We start from the raw sequence: 19,741 nt of genomic DNA, 5'->3' as shown, positions 1-19,741 counted from the left end.
ACTTCTATTAAAAAATCTTAATCCTTCCAATAGTTATTAGCTTCTGAAGTTGAGTTGTTGTTTTCTGTCTAACTGCTCTCTGATGACTCACGTCCTGGGAGCTGTGAAGTTCCTATGGAGATATTCTCCCATCATGCACAGCTCCCGAGACGTGACATCATCATTGAGCAGTTAGACAGAAAACTTCAGAAGCTAATAACTATTGGAAGGATTAAGATTTTTTAATAGAAGTAATTTACAAATCTGTTTAACTTTCCGGAGCCAGTTGATATATATAAAGAAAAGGTTTTGCCTGGAATACCCCTTTAATCCTTCCAGTTCTTAGCTGCTGTATGCTACAGAGGAAGTTGTGTAGTTCTTTCCAGTCTGACCACAGTGCTCTCCGCTGACACCTCTGTCCATGTCAGGAACTGTCCAGAGTAGGAGCCAATCCCCATAGAAAATCTCTCCTGCTCTGGACAGTTCCTGACATGGACAGAGGTGTCAGCAGAGAGCACTGTGGTCAGACTGAAAAGAAACTTGAAAAGAAAAAAACTTCCTTTGTAGTATATAGCAGCTGATAAGTACTGGAAGGAATAATATTTTATTAATAGAAGTAATTTACAAATCTGATAAACGTTCTTGCACCAGTTGGTTTCAAAAATATTGTTTTTCACTGGAGCCTCCTCCGGTGGAAAACTTTATTTTTTATTTTTTAAATGAACTGGTGCCAGAAAGTTTAACAGATTTGTAAATGACTTCTATTAAAAAATATTAATCCTTCCAGTATTTATTAGCTGCTGTATGCTACAGAGGAAATTCTTTACTTTTTGAATTTCTTTTTTGTCTTGTCCACAGTGCTCTCTGCTGACACCTCTGTCAGTGTCAGGAACTGTCCAGAGCAGCATAGGTTTGCTATTGGGATTTTCTCCTGCTCTGGAAAGTTCCTGATACGGGCATCAGGTGTCAGCAGAGAGCACTGTGGACAAGACAAAAAAGAAATTCAAAAAGAAAAGAATTTCCTCTGTAGCATACAGCTGCTAAAAAGTACTGAAAGGATTAAGATTTTTTAATAGAAGTAATTTACAAATCTGTTTAACTTTCTGGAGACAGTTGATATAAAAAAATATAAATAAATAAAAAAAAGGTTTTTCCTGGAATACCCCTTTAATTCACAATAATCTCAGAGGGAGGTTATAATTCAATTCAGCATAAAAGTTCAGCAGGGGGTCGCATTCATTTTTTGGGGGGCTGGATGTGCAAGCGAAGGGAAGAAAAGGCGAGAGAATTTACAGACAGATCAAAGGGCCGAAGATTGACGGAGGTGTTTACACCCTGTAGCTGCACTTCTAAACATCTTGTTACACCCAGAACAAAAAGAAAACTTTCTGCAGCACAAAAGATTCAAAAGAAAGTTCTATTAATCTTATAATAGGGGGTTATCTATGGGGTTAGAGTGTCCCCTTAGCCTTCACCAAGTTCGTATTCGTCAGTAGTTTTTTTACTACATAGAAAAAGCTGTAGCTATATACTTGTATATAGGAGCAGTATTATAGTAGTTATATTCTTGTATATAGGAGCAGTATTATAGTAGTTATATTCTTGTATATAGGAGCAGTATTATAGTAGTTATATTCTTGTATATAGGAGCAGTATTATAGTAGTTATATTCTTGTATATAGGGGCAGTATTATAGTAGTTATATTCTTGTATATAGGAGCAGTATTATAGTAGTTATATTCTTGTATATAGGAGCAGTATAGTAGTTATATTCTTGTATATAGGGAGCAGTATTATAGTAGTTATATTCTTGTATATAGGAGCAGTATTATAGTAGTTATATTCTTGTATATAGGAGCAGTATTATAGTAGTTATATTCTTGTATATAGGAGCAGTATTATAGTAGTTATATTCTTGTATATAGGAGCAGTATTATAGTAGTTATATTCTTGTATATAGGAGCAGTATTATAGTAGTTATATTCTTGTATATAGGAGCAGTATAGTAGTTATATTCTTGTATATAGGAGGCAGTATTATAGTAGTTATATTCTTGTATATAGGAGCAGTATTATAGTAGTTATATTCTTGTATATAGGAGCAGTATTATAGTAGTTATATTCTTGTATATAGGAGCAGTATTATAGTAGTTATATTCTTGTATATAGGAGCAGTATTATAGTAGTTATATTCTTGTATATAGGAGCAGTATTATAGTAGTTATATTCTTGTATATAGGAGCAGTATTATAGTAGTTATATTCTTGTATATAGGAGTAGTATTATAGTAGTTATATTCTTGTATATAGGAGCAGTATTATAGTAGTTATATTCTTGTATATAGGAGCAGTATTATAGTAGTTATATTCTTGTACATAGGAGGCAGTATTATAGTAGTTATATTCTTGTATATAGGAGCAGTATTATAGTAGTTGTATTCTTGTATATAGGAGCAGTATTATAGTAGTTATATTCTTGTATATAGGAGCAGTATTATAGTAGTTATATTCTTGTATATAGGAGCAGTATTATAGTAGCTATATTCTTGTATATAGGAGCAGTATTATAGTAGTTATATTCTTGTATATAGGAGCAGTATTATAGTAGTTATATTCTTGTATATAGGAGCAGTATTATAGTAGTTATATTCTTGTATATAGGAGCAGTATTATAGTAGTTATATTCTTGTATATAGGAGGCAGTATTATAGTAGCTATATTCTTGTATATAGGAGCAGTATTATAGGAGTTATATTCTTGTATATAGGAGCAGTATAATAGTAGTTATATTTTTGTACATAGGAGCAATATTATAGTAGCTATATTCATGTACATAGGAGCAGTATTATAGTAGTTATATTCTTGTATATATGAGTAGTATTATAGTAGTTATATTCTTGTATATAGGAGCAGTATTATAGTAGTTATATTCTTGTATATAGGAGCAGTATTATAGTAGTTATATTCTTGTATATAGGAGCAGTATTATAGTAGTTATATTCTTGTATATAGGAGCAGTGTTATAGTAGTTATATTCTTGTATATAGGAGCAGTGTTATAGTAGTTATATTTTTGTATATAGGAGCAGTATTATAGTAGTTATATTCTTGTATATAGGAGCAGTATTATAGTAGTTATATTTTTGTATATAGGAGCAGTATTATAATAGTTATATTCTTGTATATAGGAGCAGTATTATAGTAGTTATATTCTTGTATATAGGAGCAGTATTATAGTAGATATATTCTTGTATATAGGAGCAGTATTATAGTAGTTATATTCTTGTATATAGGAGCAGTATTATAGTAGTTATACTCTTGTATATAGGAGCAGTATAGTTATATTCTTGTGGAAGTATTATAGGAAATATATTCCTGGTATGATTTGCTCTGCTGTGATGGTCCTGACTTTTTCTGATTACATAACTTTGTGATGACTTGGTGCTGCATCAGGTGTGTTATATTTGATATACGTTATGTAATGTGTTTAAGGGGTTATAGACAAACTAACCTGTCCTCAGGTTGTGTGTGTTATTACTACCTGGCTCCATTTACTTCAATGGAACTGAGTTGTAATACCGTACACAACTTGAGCACAGGTGTGACGCTGTTTTTGCTGAAAGAAAATTGCTCTGTGTTTCTAATCCTATATAACCCCTTTAATGCTAAATTCCCATGTACATAATGCATATATATATATATATATATATATATATATCATATCTCTAAATTCATAGTACTATATTTTTCTCTTCAACCACAAGAATTTGGGGGGTCTTTGCAACCTCTGCACTTTTTCTTCTTATAACTATGACAACACCTGTAGCACATACTTTTTGCCCTTACTTATAGGAACCCTACTGTTTTAACATTGTTGGCCTATTTTAGGATCATATGACTGGTGGGGCACCAACCAACCTGCCTGATGTTTTTATTTAATCAAAATGATTGTGTCTAGGTGACTGAGCGCCCCCTATAGCTCTGGCCATAGTAGGCATGTAATGTTCCTTCTTCCTTTTAATATTAAGAGCCCTCAATGTACCTTTAGTAGGCTCCAGACTATTGAGGACCTCAACAATAAGCAATGTGGACATCATCTCTTCCTGCAGTATTTAGGTACATCCATTGGTACCCTCAGCATTTTTGGCGATCAGCTGTCTGACAAAGGGTTAAAATCCGAATAAATTGCTGTTTGATGTTATTTGGATCTGTCTGTTTCATCTGATTCTTAGTTAATGTTCAGGTTCTGATTTGATCTTTTCCATCCTCCTGGGACGACTATGGGCTCGATGCTGTATCGGGCGGCTCCAGGTCACCAGATCGGTGTCTCCCTCATTTGTCCTCTGATAGTGGAAAATTACCAGTACATTTCCTGCTACTGACCGAAATCTCACAGAAACATGAATAATGGAGAAAGTAGTGTCTGTCAGTACACAACCACGTGTTACACAGAAACAAACACAACCTCCGCGTCTTACAAGACCCCCTGGAATTTACTGTCACCAAATATATTGGCTTATTTACAGTGTGGCTGATGGAGGAGAAGGAGGCTTCACATTAGAGTCAAAGAGTCTGGAAACAGAGATGGGAGCAAAATCACAACCCTACCCAGATACCTCCACACACTCTGCTCACAGTGACATCACATCTCTCCCCCACCAACTCTGCTCACAGTGACATCACAACCCTACCCAGATACCTCCACCCACTCTGCTCACAGTGACATCACAACCCTCCCCAGATACCTCCACACACTCTGCTCACAGTGACATCACATCTCTCCCCCACCAACTCTGCTCACAGTGACATCACAACCCTACCCAGATACCTCCACACACTCTGCTCACAGTGACATCACAACCCTCCCCAGATACCTCCACACACTCTGCTCACAGTGACATCACAACTCTCCCCCACCAACTCTGCTCACAGTGACATCACAACCCTTCCCAGATACCTCCTCCCACTCTGCTCACAGTGACATCACACCCCTCCCCAAATACCTCCACCCACTCTGCTCACAGTGACATCACAACCCTCCCCAAATACCTCCACCCACTCTGCTCACAGTGACATCACAACCCTACCCAGATACCTCCTCCCACTCTGCTCACAGTGACATCACAACCCTGCCCAGATACCTCCTCCCACTCTGCTCACAGTGACATCACAACCCTACCCAGATACCTCCTCCCACTCTGCTCACAGTGACATCACAACCCTACCCAAATACCTCCTCCCACTCTGCTCACAGTGACATCACAACCCTACCCAGATACCTCCTCCCACTCTGCTCACAGTGAAATCACAACCCTACCCAGATACCTCCTCCCACTCTGCTCACAGTGAAATCACACCCCTACCCAGATACCTTCACCCACTCTGCTCACAGTGACATCACAACCTTCCCCAGATACTTCCTCCCACTCTGCTCACAGTGACATCACAACCCTACCCAGATACCTCCTCCCACTCTGCTCACAGTGACATCACACCCCTCCCCAGATACCTCCATTCACTCTGCTCACAGTGACATCACAACCCTCCCCAGATACCTCCTCCCACTCTGCTCACAGTGACATCACAACCCTCCCCAGATACCTCCACCCACTCTGCTCACAGTGACCTCATCAGGTCCTACTAGACAACCTGGGCCTATCATTCTGCTCTGTGACTGGTGTCAGTACTATGCCTTGTTTTATCAATGGTAGTAATATAAACATGTACATAGAAAGCAGTATTATATTCTTGTACATAGGAGCAGTATTATAGTAGTTATATTCTTGTATATAGGAGACAGTATTATAGGAGTTATATTCTTGTATATAGGAGCAGTATTATAGTAATTATATTCTTGTATATAGGAGCAGTATTATAGTAGTTATATTCTTGTATATAGGAGACAGTATTATAGTAGTTATATTCTTGTATATAGGAAGCAGTATTATAGTAGTTATATTCTTGTATATAGGGAGCAGTATTTTAGTAGTTATATTCTTGTATATAGGGAGCTGTATTAAAGTAGTTATATTCTTGTGTATAGAAGCAGTATTATAGTAGTTATATTCTTGTACATAGGAGCAGTATTATAGTAGTTATATTCTTGTATATAGGAGGCAGTATTATGGTAGTTATATTCCTATATATAGTAAACAGTATTATAGTAGATATATTCTTGTATATAGGAGCAGTATTATAGTAGTTATATTCTTGTATATAGGAGCAGTATTATAGTAGTTATATTCTTGTATATAGGTGCAGTATTATAGTAGTTATATTCTTGTATATAGGAGCAGTATTATAGGAGTTATATTTTTGTATATAGAAGCAGTATTATAGGAGTTATATTCTTGTGTATAGGAGCAGTATTATAGGAGTTATATTCTTGTGTATAGGAGCAGTATTATAGGAGTTATATTCTTGTATATAGGAGCAGTATTATAGGAGTTATATTCTTGTATATAGGATCAGTATTATAGGAGTTATATTCTTGTATATAGGAGACAGTATTATAGGAGTTATATTCTTGTATATAGGAGACAGTATTATAGGAGTTATATTCTTGTATATAGGAGACAGTATTATAGTAGTTATATTCTTGTATATAGGAGCAGTATTATAGTAGTTATATTCTTGTATATAGGAGCAGTATTATAGTAGTTATATTCTTGTATATAGGAGCAGTATTATAGTAGTTTTATATTCTTGTATATAGGAGCTGTCACGATGCCGGCTGGCAGGTAGTGGATCCTCTGTGCCAGAGAGGGATTGGCGTGGACCGTGCTAGTGGACCGGTTCTAAGCCACTACTGGTTTTCACCAGAGCCCGCCGCAAAGCGGGATGGTCTTGCTGCGGCGGTAGTGACCAGGTCGTATCCACTAGCAACGGCTCACCTCTCTGGCTGCTGAAGATAGGCGCGGTACAAGGGAGTAGGCAAAAGCAAGGTCGGACGTAGCAGAAGGTCGGGGCAGGCAGCAAGGATCGTAGTCAGGGGCAACGGCAGAAGGTCTGGAAACACAGGCAAGGAACACACAAGGAACGCTTTCACTGGCACTAAGGCAACAAGATCCGGCAAGGGAGTGCAGGGGAAGTGAGGTGATATAGGGAAGTGCACAGGTGAACACACTAATTGGGACCACTGCGCCAATCAGCGGCGCAGTGGCCCTTTAAATCGCAGAGACCCGGCGCGCGCGCGCCCTAGGGAGCGGGGCCGCGCGCGCCGGGACAGAACAGACGGAGAGCGAGTCAGGTAGGGGAGCCGGGGTGCGCATCGCGAGCGGGCGCTACCCGCATCGCGAATCGCATCCCGGCTGGCAGCGGAATCGCAGCGCCCCGGGTCAGAGGACGTGACCGGAGCGCTGCCGCGGGGAGAGTGAAGCGAGCGCTCCGGGGAGGAGCGGGGACCCGGAGCGCTCGGCGTAACAGTACCCCCCCCCTTGGGTCTCCCCCTCTTCTTGGAGCCTGAGAACCTGAGGAGCAGACTTTTGTCTAGGATGTTGTCCTCAGGTTCCCAGGATCTCTCTTCAGGACCACAACCCTCCCAGTCCACTAAAAAAAAATTTTTCCCTCTGACCTTTTTGGCAGCTAAAATTTCTTTGACCGAGAAGATGTCCGAGGAGCCAGAAACAGGAGTGGGAGGAACAGATTTGGGAGAAAAACGGTTGAGGATGAGTGGTTTGAGAAGAGAGACGTGAAAGGCATTAGGGATACGAAGAGAGGGAGGAAGAAGAAGTTTATAAGAGACAGGATTAATTTGACACAAAATTTTGAAAGGACCAAGATAGCGTGGTCCCAACTTGTAGCTAGGGACACGGAAGCGGACATATTTAGCGGAGAGCCATACCTTGTCTCCAGGGGAAAAAACGGGGGGAGCTCTTCTTTTCTTATCCGCGAACTTCTTCATGCGTGATGAAGCCTGTAAGAGAGAATTTTGGGTCTCTCTCCATATGATGGAAAGGTCACGAGAAATTTCATCCACAGCGGGCAGACCAGAGGGCAAGGGAGTAGGGAGGGGGGGAAGAGGGTGACGGCCGTACACCACGAAAAATGGGGATTTGGAGGAAGACTCAGAGACCCTGAAGTTATACGAGAATTCGGCCCATGGGAGGAGATCTGCCCAGTCATCCTGGCGGGAGGAAACAAAATGTCGCAAATAATCACCCAAGATCTGGTTAATCCTTTCTACTTGTCCATTGGACTGGGGATGATATGCAGAAGAAAAATTTAATTTAATCTTGAGTTGTTTACAGAGAGCCCTCCAGAATTTAGACACGAATTGGACGCCTCTATCCGAGACAATCTGCGTAGGCAACCCGTGAAGACGAAAAATGTGTACAAAAAATTGTTTAGCCAACTGAGGCGCAGAAGGAAGACCAGGAAGAGGGATGAAATGTGCCATTTTGGAGAATCGATCAACGACCACCCAAATAACAGTGTTGCCACGGGAAGGGGGTAAATCAGTAATAAAATCCATACCAATCAGAGACCAAGGCTGTTCGGGGACAGGCAGAGGATGAAGAAAACCAGCGGGCTTCTGGCGAGGAGTCTTATCCCGGGCACAGATAGTGCAGGCTCGCACAAAGTCCACAACATCCGTCTCCAGAGTCGGCCACCAATAGAAGCGGGAGATGAGTTGCACAGATTTCTTGATACCCGCATGACCTGCGAGATGGGAGGAGTGACCCCATTTGAGGATTCCGAGGCGTTGGCGAGGAGAAACAAAGGTCTTTCCTGGAGGAGTCTGCCTGATGGAGGCAGGAGAAGTGGAGATCAGGCAGTCAGGTGGAATGATGTGTTGCGGAGAGAGTTCAACTTCTGAGGCATCCGAGGAACGAGAGAGAGCATCGGCCCTAATGTTCTTATCGGCAGGACGAAAGTGAATCTCAAAATTAAATCGGGCAAAGAACAGAGACCACCGGGCCTGGCGAGGATTCAGCCGTTGGGCAGACTGGAGGTAGGAGAGGTTCTTGTGGTCGGTGTAGATAATAACAGGAGAACTTGATCCCTCCAGCAGATGCCTCCATTCCTCAAGTGCTAATTTAATGGCTAGAAGCTCTCGATCCCCGATGGAGTAGTTCCTCTCCGCTGGAGAGAAGGTCCTAGAGAAAAAACCACAAGTGACAGCATGCCCGGAAGAATTTTTTTGTAGAAGAACAGCTCCAGCTCCCACTGAGGAGGCATCAACCTCCAATAGGAAGGGTTTGGAAGGGTCAGGTCTGGAGAGGACGGGAGCCGAAGAAAAGGCAGACTTGAGTCGTTTAAAGGCGTCTTCTGCTTGAGGAGGCCAGGACTTGGGATCAGCATTTTTTTTGGTTAAAGCCACGATAGGAGCCACAATGGTAGAAAAATGTGGAATAAATTGCCTGTAATAATTGGCGAACCCCAAAAAGCGTTGGATAGCACGGAGTCCGGAGGGGCGTGGCCAATCTAAGACGGCAGAGAGTTTGTCTGGATCCATCTGTAGTCCCTGGCCAGAGACCAAATATCCTAGAAAAGGAAGAGATTGGCATTCAAACAGACATTTCTCAATTTTGGCATAGAGTTGGTTGTCACGAAGTCTCTGAAGAACCATACGGACATGCTGGCGGTGTTCTTCTAGATTGGCAGAAAAAATTAGGATATCGTCCAGATATACAACAACACAGGAGTATAACAAATCACGAAAAATTTCATTGACAAAGTCTTGGAAGACGGCAGGGGCGTTGCACAGTCCAAAGGGCATGACCAGATACTCAAAGTGTCCATCTCTGGTGTTAAATGCCGTTTTCCACTCGTCCCCCTCTCTGATGCGGATGAGGTTATAGGCGCCTCTTAAGTCCAATTTAGTGAAGATGTGGGCACCTTGGAGGCGATCAAAGAGTTCAGAGATGAGGGGTAAGGGGTAGCGGTTCTTAACCGTGATTTTATTAAGACCGCGGTAGTCAATGCAAGGACGTAGGGAGCCATCTTTTTTGGACACAAAGAAAAATCCGGCTCCGGCAGGAGAGGAGGATTTACGGATAAAGCCCTTTTTTAGATTCTCCTGGACGTATTCGGACATGGCAAGAGTCTCTGGGGCAGAGAGAGGATAAATTCTGCCCCGGGGTGGAGTAGTGCCCGGGAGGAGGTCGATAGGGCAATCATAAGGCCTGTGAGGAGGTAGAGTCTCAGCTTGTTTTTTGCAGAAAACATCCGCGAAGTCCATATAGGCCTTAGGGAGACCGGTTACTGGAGGAACCACAGAGTTACGGCAAGGGTTACTGGGAACCGGTTTTAGACAGTTCTTGGAACAAGAGGACCCCCAACTCTTGATCTCCCCAGTGGACCAATCCAGGGTAGGGGAATGAAGTTGAAGCCAGGGAAGTCCAAGGAGAATTTCCGAGGTGCAATTGGGGAGGACCAAAAGTTCAATCCTCTCATGATGAGATCCGATGCTCATAAGAAGGGGCTCCGTGCGGAAACGTATGGTACAGTCCAATCTTTCATTATTTACACAATTGATGTAGAGGGGTCTGGCGAGACTGGTCACCGGGATGTTGAACCTGTTGACGAGAGAGGCCAAAATAAAATTTCCTGCAGATCCTGAGTCCAAGAAGGCCACTGTAGAGAAGGAGAAGGCAGAGGCAGACATCCGCACAGGCACAGTAAGACGTGGAGAAGCAGAGTAGACATCAAGGACTGTCTCACCATTGTGCGGAGTCAGCGTACGTCTTTCCAGGCGAGGAGGACGGATAGGACAATCTCTCAGGAAGTGTTCGGTACTAGCACAGTACAGGCAGAGGTTCTCCATACGGCGTCGTGTCCTCTCTTGAGGTGTCAGGCGAGACCGGTCGACCTGCATAGCCTCCACGGCGGGAGGCACAGGAACAGATTGCAGGGGACCAGAGGAGAGAGGAGCCGAGGAGAAGAAACGCCTCGTGCGAACAGAGTCCATATCTTGGCGGAGTTCCTGACGCCTTTCGGAAAAACGCATGTCAATGCGAGTGGCTAGGTGAATAAGTTCATGTAGATTAGCAGGAATTTCTCGTGCGGCCAGAACATCTTTAATGTTGCTGGATAGGCCTTTTTTGAAGGTCGCGCAGAGGGCCTCATTATTCCAGGACAATTCTGAAGCAAGAGTACGGAATTGTACGGCATACTCGCCAACGGAAGAATTACCCTGGACCAGGTTCAACAGGGCAGTCTCAGCAGAAGAGGCTCGGGCAGGTTCCTCAAAGACACTTCGGATTTCCGAGAAGAAGGAGTGTACAGAGGCAGTGACGGGGTCATTGCGGTCCCAGAGCGGTGTGGCCCATGACAGAGCTTTTCCAGACAGAAGGCTGACTACGAAAGCCACCTTAGACCTTTCAGTGGGAAACAGGTCCGACATCATCTCCAGATGCAGGGAACATTGGGAAAGAAAGCCACAGCAAAACTTAGAGTCCCCATCAAATTTATCCGGCAAGGATAAGCGTATCCCAGGAGCGGCCACTCGCTGCGGAGGAGGTGCAGGAGCTGGCGGAGGAGATGACTGCTGAAGCTGTGGTAGTAACTGTTGTAGCATAACGGTCAGTTGAGACAGCTGTTGGCCTTGTTGCGCTATCTGTTGTGACTGCTGGGCGACCACCGTGGTGAGGTCAGCGACAACTGGCAGAGGAACTTCAGCGGGATCCATGGCCGGATCTACTGTCACGATGCCGGCTGGCAGGTAGTGGATCCTCTGTGCCAGAGAGGGATTGGCGTGGACCGTGCTAGTGGACCGGTTCTAAGCCACTACTGGTTTTCACCAGAGCCCGCCGCAAAGCGGGATGGTCTTGCTGCGGCGGTAGTGACCAGGTCGTATCCACTAGCAACGGCTCACCTCTCTGGCTGCTGAAGATAGGCGCGGTACAAGGGAGTAGGCAAAAGCAAGGTCGGACGTAGCAGAAGGTCGGGGCAGGCAGCAAGGATCGTAGTCAGGGGCAACGGCAGAAGGTCTGGAAACACAGGCAAGGAACACACAAGGAACGCTTTCACTGGCACTAAGGCAACAAGATCCGGCAAGGGAGTGCAGGGGAAGTGAGGTGATATAGGGAAGTGCACAGGTGAACACACTAATTGGGACCACTGCGCCAATCAGCGGCGCAGTGGCCCTTTAAATCGCAGAGACCCGGCGCGCGCGCGCCCTAGGGAGCGGGGCCGCGCGCGCCGGGACAGAACAGACGGAGAGCGAGTCAGGTAGGGGAGCCGGGGTGCGCATCGCGAGCGGGCGCTACCCGCATCGCGAATCGCATCCCGGCTGGCAGCGGAATCGCAGCGCCCCGGGTCAGAGGACGTGACCGGAGCGCTGCCGCGGGGAGAGTGAAGCGAGCGCTCCGGGGAGGAGCGGGGACCCGGAGCGCTCGGCGTAACAGGAGCAGTATTATAGTAGTTATATTCTTGTATATAGGAGCAGTATTATAGTAATTATATTCTTGTATATAGGAGCAGTATTATGGTAGTTATATTCTTGTATATAGGAGGCAGTATTATAGTAGTTATATTCTTGTATATAGGAGGCAGTATTATAGTAGTTATATTCTTGTATATAGGAGGCAGTATTATAGTAGTTATATTCTTGTATATAGGAGGAGTATTATAGTAGTTATATTCTTGTATATAGGGGCAGTATTATAGTAGTTATATTCTTGTATATAGGGGGCAGTATTATAGTAGTTATATTCTTGTACATAGGAGCAGTATTATAGTAGTTATATTCTTGTATATATGAGCAGTATTATAGTAGTTATATTCTTGTACATAGGAGCAGTATTATAGTAGTTATATTCTTGTATATAGGAGCAGTATTATAGTAGTTATATTCTTGTATATAGGAGGCAGTATTATAGTAGTTATATTCTTGTATATAGGAGCAGTATTATAGTAGTTATATTCTTGTATATAGGAGGCAGTATTATAGTAGTTATATTCTTGTATATAGGAGGCAGTATTATAGTAGTTATATTCTTGTATATAGGAGGAGTATTATAGTAGTTATATTCTTGTATATAGGAGGAGTATTATAGTAGTTATATTCTTGTATATAGGGGCAGTATTATAGTAGTTATATTCTTGTATATAGGGGGCAGTATTATAGTAGTTATATTCTTGTACATAGGAGCAGTATTATAGTAGTTATATTCTTGTATATATGAGCAGTATTATAGTAGTTATATTCTTGTATATAGGGGCAGTATTATAGTAGTTATATTCTTGTATATAGGTGCAGTATTATAGTAGTTATATTCTTGTATATAGGGGCAGTATTATAGTAGTTATATTCTTGTATATAGGAGCAGTATTATAGTAGTTATATTCTTGTATATAGGAGCAGTATTATAGTAGTTATATTCTTGTATATAGGGGCAGTATTATAGTAGTTATATTCTTGTATATAGGAGCAGTATTATAGTAGTTATATTCTTGTATATAGGAGCAGTATTATAGTAGTTATATTCTTGTATATAGGAGGCAGTATTATGGTGCATCTGTTTCTAGGGGGATAAGTAACATTGCCCCTGATTGCTCCATGTACACACTTGTTTGTCTTATCAAAGCCAGATTACGATAATGTACAATTCTGTTCAGCTCCCAAGACGTTCCGATGTTATAAGGTGCAGCTGACATGTAAAATTCTCTGGCTGGTTTATGTATCAGAGGTTTTCTATAGAATCTCCACACCTTGATCTCTGGTTTTCTTCTTCATAACACGCACTCTGCCTCATTACTTGATCTGGAGATTGATCCACGAAATGTGCCGGGAACACGCTGTCCGCAGGATATTGTATGCCAGAGAGCGCGCTGATCGTCTCATCTTCTGATACCAGCATAGTCTGAGTCAGAAATCAGAACATCCTGAAATTCTGCCATGACCTAAATGTAACACATACAGTATTACACCATCTACAAAAGCATGTACTTGGGAATTTTTTTACACTTTTGATATTTTTGGCCAAATTTACAGATTTTTACAGGAAGTCAAATAAAAATGTTAGTTACGAGTACCTAAAAAACAGGTTAGTGGTCTCCTTACCTGGTGAAAGGTCCTCATCCCCCTGACTAAACCCCAATTTGTATGTATCTGTTGGACCTTAGTGGAGGTTTCTCCTCCCCCCCCCCCCCCCCCCCCCCCACCTTCATCTTCTATAAAAACTATGGAACCTCCTTGTGAAATAATGTATTCCTTATTGTCTTCCATGGACTTTTAGTAGGGGGAATTTTTTGAAAAAGTTCCCTTCCTCCCTCAGAAATTAAAGGGGTATTCCAGCTTTATACATCTTATCCCCTACCCAAAGGATAGGGGATTAGATACATGATCGCAGGGATCCCACGATATTGGTGCCGGACGCTGCCTCCGAGAAGACGGGGACGTGATGTGACGTCACGGCCATGCCCCTTGTGACATGATGGCCATGCCCCCTCCATTCATATTTCTGGGAGGGGGGCGTGACGGCAGTCACGCCCCCTCCCATAGACATGAATGGAGGGTGTGTGGCCATGATGTCATGTCCCCGCCTCTGAGGCAGCGCCCGGTACAGAATTCGTGGGGCTGCACTTAGATTGCGGGGGTAACCAGCAGCAGGACCCCTGCGATCATACATCTTATCTCCTATCCTTTTGGATAGGGGATAAGATGTATACGGCCGGAATACCCCTTTAAAGGGGTATTCCAGGAAAAAACTTTTTTTTTATATATCAACTGGCTCCAGAAAGTTAAACAGATTTGTAAATTACTCCTATTAAAAAAAAATCTTAATCCTTTCAGTACTTATGAGCTTCTGAAGTTAAGGTTGTTCTTTTCTGTATGAGTGCTCTCTGATGACATGTGTCTCGGGTACTGCCCAGTTTAGAAGCAAATCCCCATAGTAAACCTCTTCTAAACTGGGCGGTTCCCGAGACACATGTCATCAGAGAGCACTTAGGCAGAAAAGAACAACCTTAACTTCAGAAGCTCATAAGTACTGAAAGGATGAAGATTTTTTTAATAGAAGTAATTTACAAATCTGTTTAACTTTCTGGAGCCAGTTGATATATAAAGAAAAGTTTTTTTCCTGGAATACCCCTTTAAGTATTAGTTGTTTTGGCCAATGTTGGTCCTTTTTCTGGCACTGTCCATACCGTCTGATTGTCAGTCAACAATGGTGAGGAGATGGCTTCTTCGGCTATGCTTGTCAAGACCATGGTGAAGAATTGTAGAGTTGCATAGACCAAATCTTGACCCAGATTGAGTGTATATAATGTAGTGATTGGTAACTAGCATGGCCAAGATATTTTTGTCTTATCAGGCAACATGGAGGAACCTTATCCTGCGGCGCAGTTTGACAATATACTTTTATGGTCTACCTGCTAGGTTCTCCATTGCCATAATCCTTTACCGTCTCTGTCTCTATCTCTTATCTCTAATCTCTATCTCTTATCTCTTATCTATCTCTTATCTCTTATCTATCTCTTATCTCTTATCTATCTCTTATCTCTTATCTATCTCTTATCTCTTATCTATCTCTTATCTCTTATCTATCTCTTATCTATCTCTTATCTGTCTCTTATCTGTCTCTTATCTGTCTCTTATCTGTCTCTGATCTGTCTCTGATCTGTCTCTGATCTGTCTCTGATCTGTCTCTTATCTATCTCTTATCTATCTCTTATCTATCTCTTATCTATCTCTTATCTATCTCTTATCTCTTATCTATCTCTTATCTCTTATCTATCTCTTATCTCTTATCTATCTCTTATCTGTCTCTTATCTGTCTCTTATCTGTCTCTTATCTGTCTCTTATCTGTCTCTTATCTGTCTCTTATCTGTCTCTGATCTGTCTCTGATCTGTCTCTGATCTGTCTCTGATCTGTCTCTGATCTGTCTCTGATCTGTCTCTGATCTATCTCTTATCTATCTCTTATCTATCTCTTATCTATCTCTTATCTCTTATCTCTTATCTATCTCTTATCTCTTATCTATCATCTCTTATCTATCTCTTATCTATCTCGTATCTCTTATCTATCTCGTATCTCTTATCTCTTATCTATCTCTTATCTCTTATCTATCTCTTATCTATCTATCTCTTATCTATCTCTTATCTATCTCTTATCTATCTCTTATCTCTTATCTATCTCTTATCTCTTATCTATCTCTTATCTCTTATCTATCTCTTATCTATCTCTTATCTCTTATCTATCTCTTATCTCTTATCTATCTCTTATCTCTTATCTATCTCGTATCTTTTATCTATCTCTTATCTCTTATCTATCTCTTATCTCTTATCTATCTCTTATCTCTTATCTATCTCTTATCTCTTATCTATCTCTTATCTCTTATCTATCTCTTATCTCTTATCTATCTCTTATCTATCTCTTATCTATCTCTTATCTATCTCTTATCTCTTATCTCTTATCTCTTATCTCTTATCTCTTATCTCTTATCTCTTATCTCTTATCTCTTATCTCTTATCTCTTATCTCTTATCTCTTATCTATCTCTTATCTCTTATCTATCTCTTATCTCTTATCTATCTCTTATCTCTTATCTCTTATCTATCTCTTATCTCTTATCTATCTCTTATCTCTTATCTATCTCTTATCTCTTATCTATCTCTTATCTCTTATCTCTTATCTATCGCTTATCTCTTATCTATCTCTTATCTATCTCTTATCTCTTATCTCTTATCTATCTCTTATCTCTTATCTATCTCTTATCTCTTATCTATCTCTTATCTCTTATCTATCTCTTATCTCTTATCTATCTCTTATCTCTTATCTATCTCAGGCCTGACTTACTGACTCATCAACGCCCAGCCTAAACCCTTGGACCTAGAAAGCTGAAATTTTTCACAGGTGTTTTTAAGATGTAGAAGAGGAATAAGAATGGATTTTTCGAAAGTCAACCCTTAAGGGGTTGAAAATGGTGTTGAAAGTATATATGGAAGTTTGTCATTTTTTAAGCTAGAAGCATGAAACATTTTTAGGCTAACAATTAGAGATAAAGAAACACGTGTTTTAACGCTTTCTAAAATTACACCCCTGAAGGGGTGAAACTGGGGTTCAAAGCTTGTATGAATTAACATTAGGTTGATTTTTTAATTCGAAAATTTGCACCATTACTCGTAAATAAAATAAAAAAGTCGGTCTGTATTTACATAATAACAATCCTCCGAAAAATCTATAAAAACGCGAAAAAATTTGCACGCGTTGTGCCCGGACAGTATATGAGCAGCGCGAGAAGATGGGTTCCCCTATTTGTTTCTTTATTCTGACTTTAATTTACCCTTAGTTTGATATCTATCACAATGAATGTAGAATTGTTGAAAATAGATGGGACTATGGTGCCCCACAACGTTATTCCTGTAATTGGAGATGGAGCCTGTTTGCTTCGGGCCATTTCTTATATATTGTATGACACACGAGTGATGGCCAGGGAGGTTCGCGAGCAAATCGTTAGCCATGTAGTAGCTAACTGGGAAGAGTTTTCCATTATGTCCCATGATAGTAACGGGGACAATTACTTTAGTGCCGCAGAGTACTACAGTGACCTGGCCTTGTGCGCAGACTCGTTGGAGGTCCTCAAAGAATGTCGATCTTCAATTCCATGGAACAGCAGATGTAATGTTTGTTAGAATTCGGGTTGTTTGGGTGCCCGTAGACTTTACCCAGTGTGGTCTCATTACTATAGGATCCTAAAAAGTAGATCTATGTTACCCCAAATTTAACGCGAGCGAAGCCACGGGCAAAATCTAGTAGATCATATGGGTTAAAAAATCTTTGCAAATTATTCGTTATTTAAGAGAATGGAATGGTTACTGAACTATGGAAAATCTATTGAGAACATTTAGGCACTTCTTGGAAGGATCCATTGCATAAAGAAAAGGGCACACATGGGGTTTGGGACTAAGATTTGGTGACCTGATGGTGAGGTTCCTTTTTACCAAATCTCCTACTGGGGCTTGTATATTTTTGACCGTTTTATGATTTATTTTTAATCTAATTTTAACAAAACATCAAAGTAACCTTGTAGGTTTGAGGCTTAATCCAACCAATAGTTTTCAGTCTTTCATTTGTTGTTCTTCAAGGCGTCCATGCTTGTCTAAGGGTGGGTTCACACCACAATTTTTCTATACGGTTTCGGCATACGGTTTCATAAAAAAAAAACATATGCAACCGTACAGAAAACCGTACCCATAGATTTCCCATTCAAAACCTTATGCACCATAATGTATACGGTTGTCTCCGTTTTTCAAACCATATGGTTTTTAACTTTTTTTCTTTCCGGACAGAAAACCGTGGCCTACCATGTTTTTTGGTCCGGTGAAAAACCATATTAAACCGTATACGCTTTTTTTTTTTTTTTTTAAAACATGGGAGTCAATGGGAATCGTATAGAACTGTATGTGTGTACGGTTCCATCCGGTTTTCACCATAGGGTTTTTGACTTTCCACAGTTTTTTTTCTTGGAATTTCAATCAAACAAGTGAAACTTTATTCATAATGGGAGTGAAAAGTTCAAAACGTATACGTTTTTTTTCTTAAAAAACGTATGCAACCGGACATCATTTTTCAAACCGTATACAGATAAAAATTTGTACACACGTTTTGCTACAGTTTAGTCCGGTTTTGAGGAATCCGTTTTTTTTTTTTTTTATCAAAAACCTGATACGGGAACTGTATTGCAAAAACATGGTGTGAACCCAGCCTTATTCCAGATTACACTGGGTTTGTGTTGGTCATTGATGAAAGTTTCCTATAAAGAATAAAAATGACCTATACGGTAAATGCACAGTCTTTGATTTTTTTTACAATGAAAGAGAATGAATATATAAAATGCCCCAGGGCTGACTATTTCTTCTGACCAGCGTGCGCCAATTACAGACCATAGAAAGAGAAGCTAAAAAAAGATTTTACTTTTCGATTATCTTTTCACTGAGAGGTACGCGGCTCCAGACCTCAGAATTGTGGATTTTTAATTTGACATTCAAGCTGTGCGACTATTTGTTACTTTCTCTTCCATTTGCTGAGATTAAGATCATTTTAGTTTTCAAGATTTTTTGCTCGCTCCTAGATTGCCCGTTTTCCTGGAATGGGAGTAACTTTTTGTATTGAACTGGGGACGAGGCTATTTTTAGGTTTTGTTTCCCACCTGTAGGACTTACTTAAAGGGGTACTCCGGTGGAAAACTTTTTTTTTTTTTTTATGAACTGGTGCCAGAAAGTTAAACAGATTTGTAAATGACTTCTATTAAAAAATCTTAATCCTTTTAGTACTTTTTAGCAGCTGTATTCTACAGAGGAAATTCTTTACTTTTTGAATTTCTTTTTTGCGTTGTCCACAGTGCTCTCTGCTGACACCTCTGTCCGTGTCAGGAACTGTCCAGAGTAGGAGAGATTTGCTATGGGGATTTTCTCCTGCTCTGGACAGTTCCTGATACGGGCATCAGGTGTCGGCAGAGAGCACTGTGGACAAGACAAGAAAGAAATTTAAAAAAATAAAGAATTTCCTCTGTAGCAAACAGCTGCTAAAAAGTACTGAAAGGATTAAGATTTTGTAGTAGAAGTAATTTACAAATCTGTTTAACTTTCTGGCACCAGTTCATTTAAAAAATAAAGTTTTCCACCGGAGTACCCCTTTAAAGGGGTACTAAGGTGGAATTTTTTTTGTCTTTTTTAAATCAACTGGTGCCAGAAAGTTAAACAGATTTGTAAATTAGTTCATATACGGTGCTAGAAGCAGTCAGCTCGATGTTTTTACTTGGCTTAAATAAAGGAGAAGTTGATTTTACCGCTGGCTGTTATCTATTTACTACTAGA

At 40.9% G+C, this 19,741-nt stretch overlaps 1 protein-coding gene across 2 annotated transcripts in view; it reads left to right on the top strand.

Annotated features, from left to right (window-relative positions):
• The window catches only part of ARHGEF17 (Rho guanine nucleotide exchange factor 17), a 294,467-nt gene that overhangs the window by 183,913 nt on the left and 90,813 nt on the right, over window positions 1–19,741 (top strand). The window lies entirely within an intron of this gene.

Source organism: Hyla sarda, chromosome 2, assembly GCF_029499605.1.
Source record: "Hyla sarda isolate aHylSar1 chromosome 2, aHylSar1.hap1, whole genome shotgun sequence".
Lineage (NCBI taxonomy): Eukaryota > Metazoa > Chordata > Amphibia > Anura > Hylidae > Hyla > Hyla sarda.
Note: the sequence above shows the minus strand (reverse complement) of the source record. Positions and strands in the feature narration are given on the sequence as shown.